Here is an 8,110-nt window from a genome sequence, read left to right as displayed (position 1 = left end):
GGACGACTCGTTTCTCTGTTGGTGGAAGGTGGGAAAGAAGTATACGGCCTTCATTTCACTCTGGACAAATGTGTCCTTTCTTTGGAAATTGATTGACACCTGTTCTGCATTATTTATGATGGAAGACATGACAACACAAATTTGATTGCACGACAAACTTTATTTGCATTGAAACGTTTTTTTGACTTGCTTGCATTGTGAACTCAAAATTGGATTCCAAAATGTAAGGGTTGATTCATAAAACAACAATTAAGGGCTCGTCCGGGATTTGAACCGAGACCTCTCACACCCAAAGCGAGAATCATACCACAAGACTAACGAGCCAGGCAGATGGTCCAGTTTAATTATTATGTTTTTCCAGAAATTTATAAATTTCGACGAATTTGGTTGCCATTTGAGGGGAAGGAACACAGGTGGACAACGAACATTTAATTCCGGTTTTTCTCCTCGAAGAGGTTCCATGCACCCAATTTGATCGAAACCAATCACATTGATAACAATACATTTGAGGTTTTGGACCGTTCCACCTCAAGCAATCGTATCTATTAGAGTAAATTGATGTTTGAGACCATCCAACCTCAAAATACACCCAATTCACAGCTTCCAGAAGACGGTTTTTCAGTTCCTGGAGGAGATCGCATTCATTTTTGCTCAAATCGTCCATCAAGGGTTTAATTCAGCATGTCAAGGACTTTGTCGATCTTCTGTCCAAACCATTCTTCTGCAGAGAAGTTGTCTGCCTGTGTGTTTTCATCAGTTCTCCATGGTGGAGCTGTCCTCCATGGTTGTCCTGGCCTCTGTTTGTATATCCGATTTCTCTCTGACAAGTAATATAACATGTCCCACTCCAAGTTTCGATGTTGGTGGAAGGTGCGGAAGAAGTTGACGGCCTTCATTTCACTCTGGACAAATGTGTCCTTTGCTTGAAAATTATTGACACCTGTTCTGCATTATCTTTGATGGAAGACATGACAACACATATTTGATTGCACGACAAACTTTGTTTGCATTGAAACGTTTTTTTATGACTTGCTTGTATTGTGAACTCCAAATTGGATTCGAAAATGTTCGGGTTGATTCATAAAATAACAATGAAGGGCTCATCCGGGATTTGAACCCAGGACCTCTCACACCCAAAGCGAGAATCATACCACTAGACCAACGAGCCAGACAGTTAATGCAATTTAAATATTATGTTTTTACAGAAATTTATAAATTTCGACGAATTTGGTTGCCATTTGAGGGGAAGGAACACACATGGACAACGAACATTTCATTCTGGTTTTTCTCCTCGAAGAGGTTCCATGCACCCAATTTGATCGTAACCGATCACATTGATAACAATACATTTGAGGTTTTGGACCGTTCCACCTCAAGCAATCGGATCTATTGTAGTAAATTGATGTTTGAGACCATCCGACCTCAAAATACACCCCATTCACAGCTTCGAGAAGAAGGTTTTCCAGATCCTGGTCCTGGAAGAGATCGCATTCATTTTTGCTCAAATCGTCCATCAAGGGTTTGATTCAGCATGTCAAGGACTTCGTCGATCTTCTATCCAAACCATTCTTCTGCATCGAAGTTGTCTGCCTGTGTGTCTTCATCGGTTCTCCATGGTGGAGCTGTCCTCCAAGGTTGTCCTGGCCTCTGTTTGGATATCCGATTCCTCTCCGACAAGATTGCATCAAATGTCGGACACCTCGTTTCTCTGTTGGTGGAAGGTGCAGAAGAAGTAGACGGTCTTCATTTCACTCTGGACAAATGTATTCTTTCCTTGGAATTTGATTGACACCTGTTCTGCATTACTTATGATGGAAGATATGACAACACAAATTTGATTGCACGATAAACTTTGTTTGCATTGAAACGTTTTTTTATGACTTGCTTGCATTGTGAACTCCAAATTGGATTCGAAAATTTTCGGGTTGATTCATGAAATAACAATTAAGGGCTCGTCCGGGATTTGAACCCAGGACCTCTCACACCCAAAGCGAGAATCATACCACTCGACCAACAAGCCAGACAGTTAATACAATTTAAATATTATGTTTTTGCAGATATTTATAAATTTCGACGAATTTGGTTGCCATTTGAGGGGAAGGAACACACGGGGACAACAAACATTTCATTCTGGTTTTTCCCCTCGAAGAGGTTCCATGCACCCAATTTGATCGTAACCGATCACATTGATAACAATACATTTGAGGTTTTGGACCGTTCCACCTCAAGCAATCGGATCTATTGTAGTAAATTGATGTTTGAGACCATCCGACCTCAAAATACACCCCATTCACAGCTTCGAGAAGACGGTTTTCCAGATCCTGGTCCTGGAGGAGATCGCATTCCTTTTGGCTCAAATCGTCCATCAAGGGTTTGATACAGCATGTCAAGGACTTCGTCGATCTTCTGTCCAAACCACTCTTCTGCATCGAAGTTGTCTGCCAGTGTGCCTTCATCATTTCTCCTTGGTGGAGCTGTCCTCCAAGGTTGTCCTGGCCTCTCTGTTGAGATATCCGATTCCTCCACAACATTATCATTCGACATGGAGGACTCCTCGTTTGTATGTTGCGAGAAGGTGCAGAATGAGTAGATGGCCTTCATTTCACTCTGTACGGATGTATACTTTCTTGAAAATTTATTGACATCTGTTCTGCCTTATTTGTTGGAGAAGACATGACTTCACAAGTTTGATTGCACGACAAACTTTGTTTGCATGATGAATGTTATTTGTTAATTGCTTGCGTTGTGAACTCCATATTGGATGACAAAATCTCAGTGTTGATCCATAAAATGACAATTAAAGGCTCAACAGGGATTTGAAACCAAGACAACTCATACTCAAAGCAAGAATCACACCACGAGACCAACGAGCCAGACAAACAACCCACTTTCAGTTTTGTTTTTTACAGAAATTTATAAATTTAGTCATTTGGTTGCCATTTGAGGGGAGGGAACACAGATGGATGAAGGATATTTCTTTCCGTTTTTCTCCTTAAAGAGGTTCCGAGCACCTACTTTTATCGAAACCGATCATCTTGAAAACAATACGATCGATTTTTGAGTCGGCTCCACCTCAAGCAATCGTATCTGGAACAATAATTTGATGTTTTCAACCATCCGACCTCAAAATACACCCCATTCACAGCTTCCAGAAGGTGGTTTCAGATTCTGGAGGAGACCTTATGCATTTCTGCCCAAATCGTCTGTCAAGGTTTTGAGACAACATGTCAAAGACTTCATCGATCTTCTGTCCAACGACTCTTCTGCAGAGACGTTGTGTGCATGTGTGCCTTCATCAGTTCTCATTTATGGAGCTCTCCTGCAAGGTTGTCCTGGCCTCTGTTTGGATATCCGATTCCTCTCTGCCAAGTCATACAACATGTCGGATTCCTAATTCGTTTCTATGTTGGTGGAAGGTGTGGATATAACAGATGGCCTTCATTTCGATCTGGACAGATGTGTCATTTCATTGAAAAATGACATCTGTTCTGCATTATTTGAAAGAGAAGACATGACTTCAGGAATTTCATTGCACGACAAACTTTGTTTGCATTTTAAACGTTTTTTTGACTTGCTTGCATTGTGAGATCCAAATTGGATTCGAAAATGTAAGGCTTGATTCATAAAATAACAATTAAGGGCTCGTCAGGGATTTGAACCCAGGACCTCGCGCACCCAAAGCGAGAATCATAACCCGAGAGCAACAAGCCAGACAAACAGTCCAATTTATGTTTTGTTTTTTACAGGAATTTATAAAGTTCTACGACTTTAGTTGGTAATTGAGGGGAAGGAACACACATGGACAACGAACATTTCATTCTGGTTTTTAGATCCTGGTGGAGGATCTCGAAGTCTAACTCACGTTGTTGTTCTTCATCTTCTTCTTGTGGACTTTTTTGTTTCACAGCCTACAGTTTTCATCGAAACTTCCTGAAACTTGGCGTATATATGTAAAAATAAGCTGCGCAGACAGTAACCATCTCTGATTTTGAAAATTCCTCCTTGAAAAAAAGTTATGACGTCAAAATATCTCTGCTAATGAAAATCGCCGAAAAAATTATCTCCGAAACTAGGCAAGCTTTTTGAATTCTGTTTGCGGAAATCTAACAGGGCATTAGCAGAGATGAATTACCGCACATATGATGCATCACTATGACGTCATATCAATTTTTATGACGTCATTCCTATTTTTTGACATTTTTTGTTTCACAACCCAGAGTTTTCATTGGATCTTCGTGAAACTTGCCATGTATATGCAGAAATCCCACGCGCAGGCAGTAACCATCTCCGATTTTGGAAATTCCTCCAAGAAAAAAGTTATTTTGTCAAAATATCTCTGCCAATGGAAATCGCTGAAAAAATTATCTCCGAAACTTGGCAAGCTTTTTGAATTATTTTTGTGGGAATCGAACAGGGCATTAGCAGGGATGAATTTCCGCACATATGATACATCAATATGACGTCATATCAATTTTTGTGACGTCATTCCTATTTTTTGACATTTTTTGTTTCACTACCCAGAGTTTTCATTGGATCTTCGTGAAACTTGCCATGTATATGCAGAAAGCCCACGCGCAGGCAGTAACCATCTCCGATTTTGGAAATTCCTCCGAGAAAAAAAGTTGACGTCATAATATCACCGCTAATGGAAATCGCCTATACCATTATCTCCGAAACTTGGCAAGCTGTTTGAATTTTGTTTGCTTGAATCAAACCGGGCAATAGCACAGATAATTTATCGCAAACCTGATACATCACAATGACGTCATATTCGTTCTTATGACGACATAATTAAGAGGACTTGGATCTTCGCTCATTTGAGCTTGCTCTCCTCAAAGAGGTTCCATGCACCCAATTTGATCGAAACCGATCACATTGACAACAATACATTTTTAGTTTTACACCATTCCACCTCAAGCAATTGTATCGAAAATAGTACATTGATGTGTGAGACCATCCAACCTCAAAATACCTCAAAATTCACAGCGCCGAGAGGACGGTTTTCTCGATCCTGGAGGAGATCACTTACATTTTTGCTCAAATCGTCTGTCAAGGGTTTGATACAGCATGTCAAGGACTTCGTTGATCTTCTGTCCAAACCATTCTTCTGTAGAGAAGTTGTCTTCCTGTGTGCCTTCATCTGTTCTCCATGGTGGAGCTGTCCTCCAAGGTTGTCCTGGCCTCTCTGATTGGATGTCCGATTGCTCGACGACAAGATCAAATAACATGTCGGACTCCTCGTTTCTCTGTTGGTGAAAGGTGCGAAAGAAGTCGACGGCCTTCATTTTACTCTGGACAAATGTGTCCTTTCCTTGGAAATTGATTGACACCTGTTCTACATTATTTATGATGGAAGACATGACCCCACAAATTTGATTGCACGACAAACTTTGTTTGCATTGAAACGTTTTTATGACTTGCTTGCATTGTGAGCTCAAAATTGGATTCGAAAATGTAAGGGTTGATTCATAAAATATCAAAGGCTCGTCCGGAATTTGAACACGGGACCTCTCACACCTGAAGCGAGAATCATACCACGAGACCAACGAGCCAGACAGATGACCCAATTTAAGTGTTATGTTTTTCAGAAATTTATAAATTTCGACGAATTTGGTTGCAAATTGAGGGGAAGGAACACACGGGGACAACAAACATTTCATTCTGGTTTTTAGATCCTGGTGGAGGATCTCGAAGTCTTACTCACGTTGTTGTTCTTCATCTTCTTCTTGTGGATTTTTTTGTTTCACAACCTACAGTTTTCATCAAAACTTCCTGAAACTTGGTGTATATATGTAAAAATACCTTGCGCAGACAGTAACCATCTCCGATTTTGGAAATTCTTCCCAGAAAAAAAGTTGACGTCATAATATCACCGCTAATGGAAACCGCCGACACCAAGATCTTAGAAACTAGGCAAGCTGTTTGAATTTTGTTTGCGTGAATCAAGCCGGGCAATAGCACAGATAATTTATCGCAAACCTGATACATCACAATGACGTCATATTCGTTCTTATGACGACATAATTAAGAGGACTAGGATCTTCGCTCATTTGAGCTTGTTCTCCTCGAAGAGGTTCCATGCACCCAATTTGATCGAAACCGATCACATTGATAACAATACATTTTTAGTTTTAGACCATTCCACCTCAAGCAATTGTATCGAAAATAGTACATTGATGTTTGAGACCATCCAACCTCAAAATACACCCCATTCACAGCTTCGAGAAGATGGTTTTCTTGATCCTGGAGGCGATCGCATCCATTTTGGCTCAAATCGTCTCTCAAGGGTTTCATTCAGCATGTCAAGGACTTCATCGATCTTCTGTCCAAACCACTCTTCTGCAGAGAAGTTGTCTGCCTGTGTGCCTTCATCTGTTCTCCATGGTGGAGCTCTCCTCCAAGGTTGTCCTGGCCTCTCTGTTTGGATATCCGATTCCTCTCTGACAAGATTGCATAACATGTCGGACTCCTCGTTTATCTGTTGGTGGAAAGTGCGGAAGAAGGAGACGGTCTTCATTACACTCTGGCCAAATGAGTCCTTACCTTGGAAATTGATTGACACCTGTTCTGCATCATTTATGATGGAAGACATGACAACACAAATTTTATTGTACGACAAACTTTGTTTGCATTGAAACGTTTTTGATGACTTGCTTGCATTGTGAACTCCAAGTTGAATTCTCAAATATTAGGGTTGATTCATAAAACATCAAAGGCTCGTCCGGGATTTGAACCCAGGAACTCTCACACCTGAAGCAAGAATCATACCACGAGACCAACGAGCCAGACAAAGGATACAGTTTAAGTATTATATTTTATTCTTGTCAGGTCAGGTTCGATCTGTGACCTGCTACAGGTACCATGTAAACCTGTACTAACCTGTTCCATGGTCGGGTTGTCGGCGACGAAACCGTCTCCCCCACCAGGTTTTCTGGTAAGGAGGGTGTTTGGATATGGACACCCAGCAGGATTAAAAACAAAACCTGTCAAAGGGTGGAGGAGCTCCTTGTGAGCCAACGGTCATCCATATCTAGTGCCCAACTGTGTCTGCGGACGTCCTCCTGCAGTTGGGTCACTTCTTATTAGGAGGTTGGTGGCAGGATTTGCACTCCGGCCACCGTAAAACGCTTCATTCCGCAAAACGCAAAAACGCAAAAAAATCTGAAAACCCACTCCGTGGGAGTACCTCCTGTGCAGCTTCCCTTCGCAGGGCAGCTCACCGGATAACGGGATTGGGGCAAAGCCTTCGGGACCCCCAATCTTTTATAGGAGGGAAACCACGGGGTAACATCCCTGGGTCAGATTGCGGGAGAGTGTGTCGGAGTGGTGCTGAGGTGTCGTCCACCAAACGGCGGTCTCCTTGGGTTAACCTGAGGCGGTCCCTTCGGGTGGGTGCCTGGAATGTCCTATCCCTAAGAGAGGATGATCACCTGTCTCTGTTATCATCTGAGCTCAAGCGTTTGGACATCGGGATTGCAGCTCTCTCTGAGGTTCGGAGACCGGATTGCGGCGAGATAATGGTGGGTGGCTACACCTACTATTGGTCTGGTCGCTCTGATGGTTACCATGCCCAAGGAGTTGCTGTAGCTGTGTCCAATAAGCTGACCCCAATGATAATTGAGGTAACACCCGTCAACAAGCGTATTATGAGATTAAGGATTCGTCACTCCTTAGGTGTCATTTCCCTGGTCTCTATTTATGCTCCGACTGAGGCGAGTGATCTCACCGTGAAGGATGCATTCTACACCACACTCGAGTCTGTGGTTGATCAGTGCCCCAGACGAGATACACTTCTAGTCTTGGGGGATTTCAATGCATCGACTGGAACTGATAGGGATGGTTATGAGGTGTGTGTTGGTCCCCATGGGTCAGGAACTATGAACCAGAATATCACTAAGTTCCTTGACTTTGCAAGAAGTCATGGACTTAGGGTGGCTGTTTCATGGTTTCAGCGCCCACAAGCTCATCGCTGGACTTGGTATTCCAACCCTGGCGGTGTGGCAAAGGAGATTGACCATGTCCTCATTGACGGTCGTTGGAGGATGATCCAGAACTGCAGGGTCTACCGGAGTGCTCAGATCCTCAATACTGACCACAGGCTTGTTGTAGC

At 42.4% G+C, this 8,110-nt stretch overlaps 2 non-coding genes across 2 annotated transcripts; both read right to left on the bottom strand.

Annotated features, from left to right (window-relative positions):
* Positions 1-1,096: 1,096 nt before the first annotated feature.
* TRNAP-UGG (transfer RNA proline (anticodon UGG)) lies at positions 1,097-1,168 on the bottom strand. The gene has a single exon. It is a non-coding gene; the product is annotated as a tRNA-Pro (tRNA).
* A 780-nt stretch (positions 1,169-1,948) lies between these two features.
* Positions 1,949-2,020, bottom strand: TRNAP-UGG (transfer RNA proline (anticodon UGG)). Its single transcript has one exon. It is a non-coding gene; the product is annotated as a tRNA-Pro (tRNA).
* Positions 2,021-8,110: the final 6,090 nt, after the last annotated feature.

This window comes from Eptatretus burgeri, chromosome 7 (genome assembly GCF_056783735.1).
Source record: "Eptatretus burgeri isolate ZD-2024b chromosome 7, Ebu_testis_v1, whole genome shotgun sequence".
Taxonomy (NCBI): Eukaryota; Metazoa; Chordata; class Myxini; order Myxiniformes; family Myxinidae; genus Eptatretus; species Eptatretus burgeri.
This window is presented reverse-complemented; position numbering and strand designations above follow the sequence as displayed.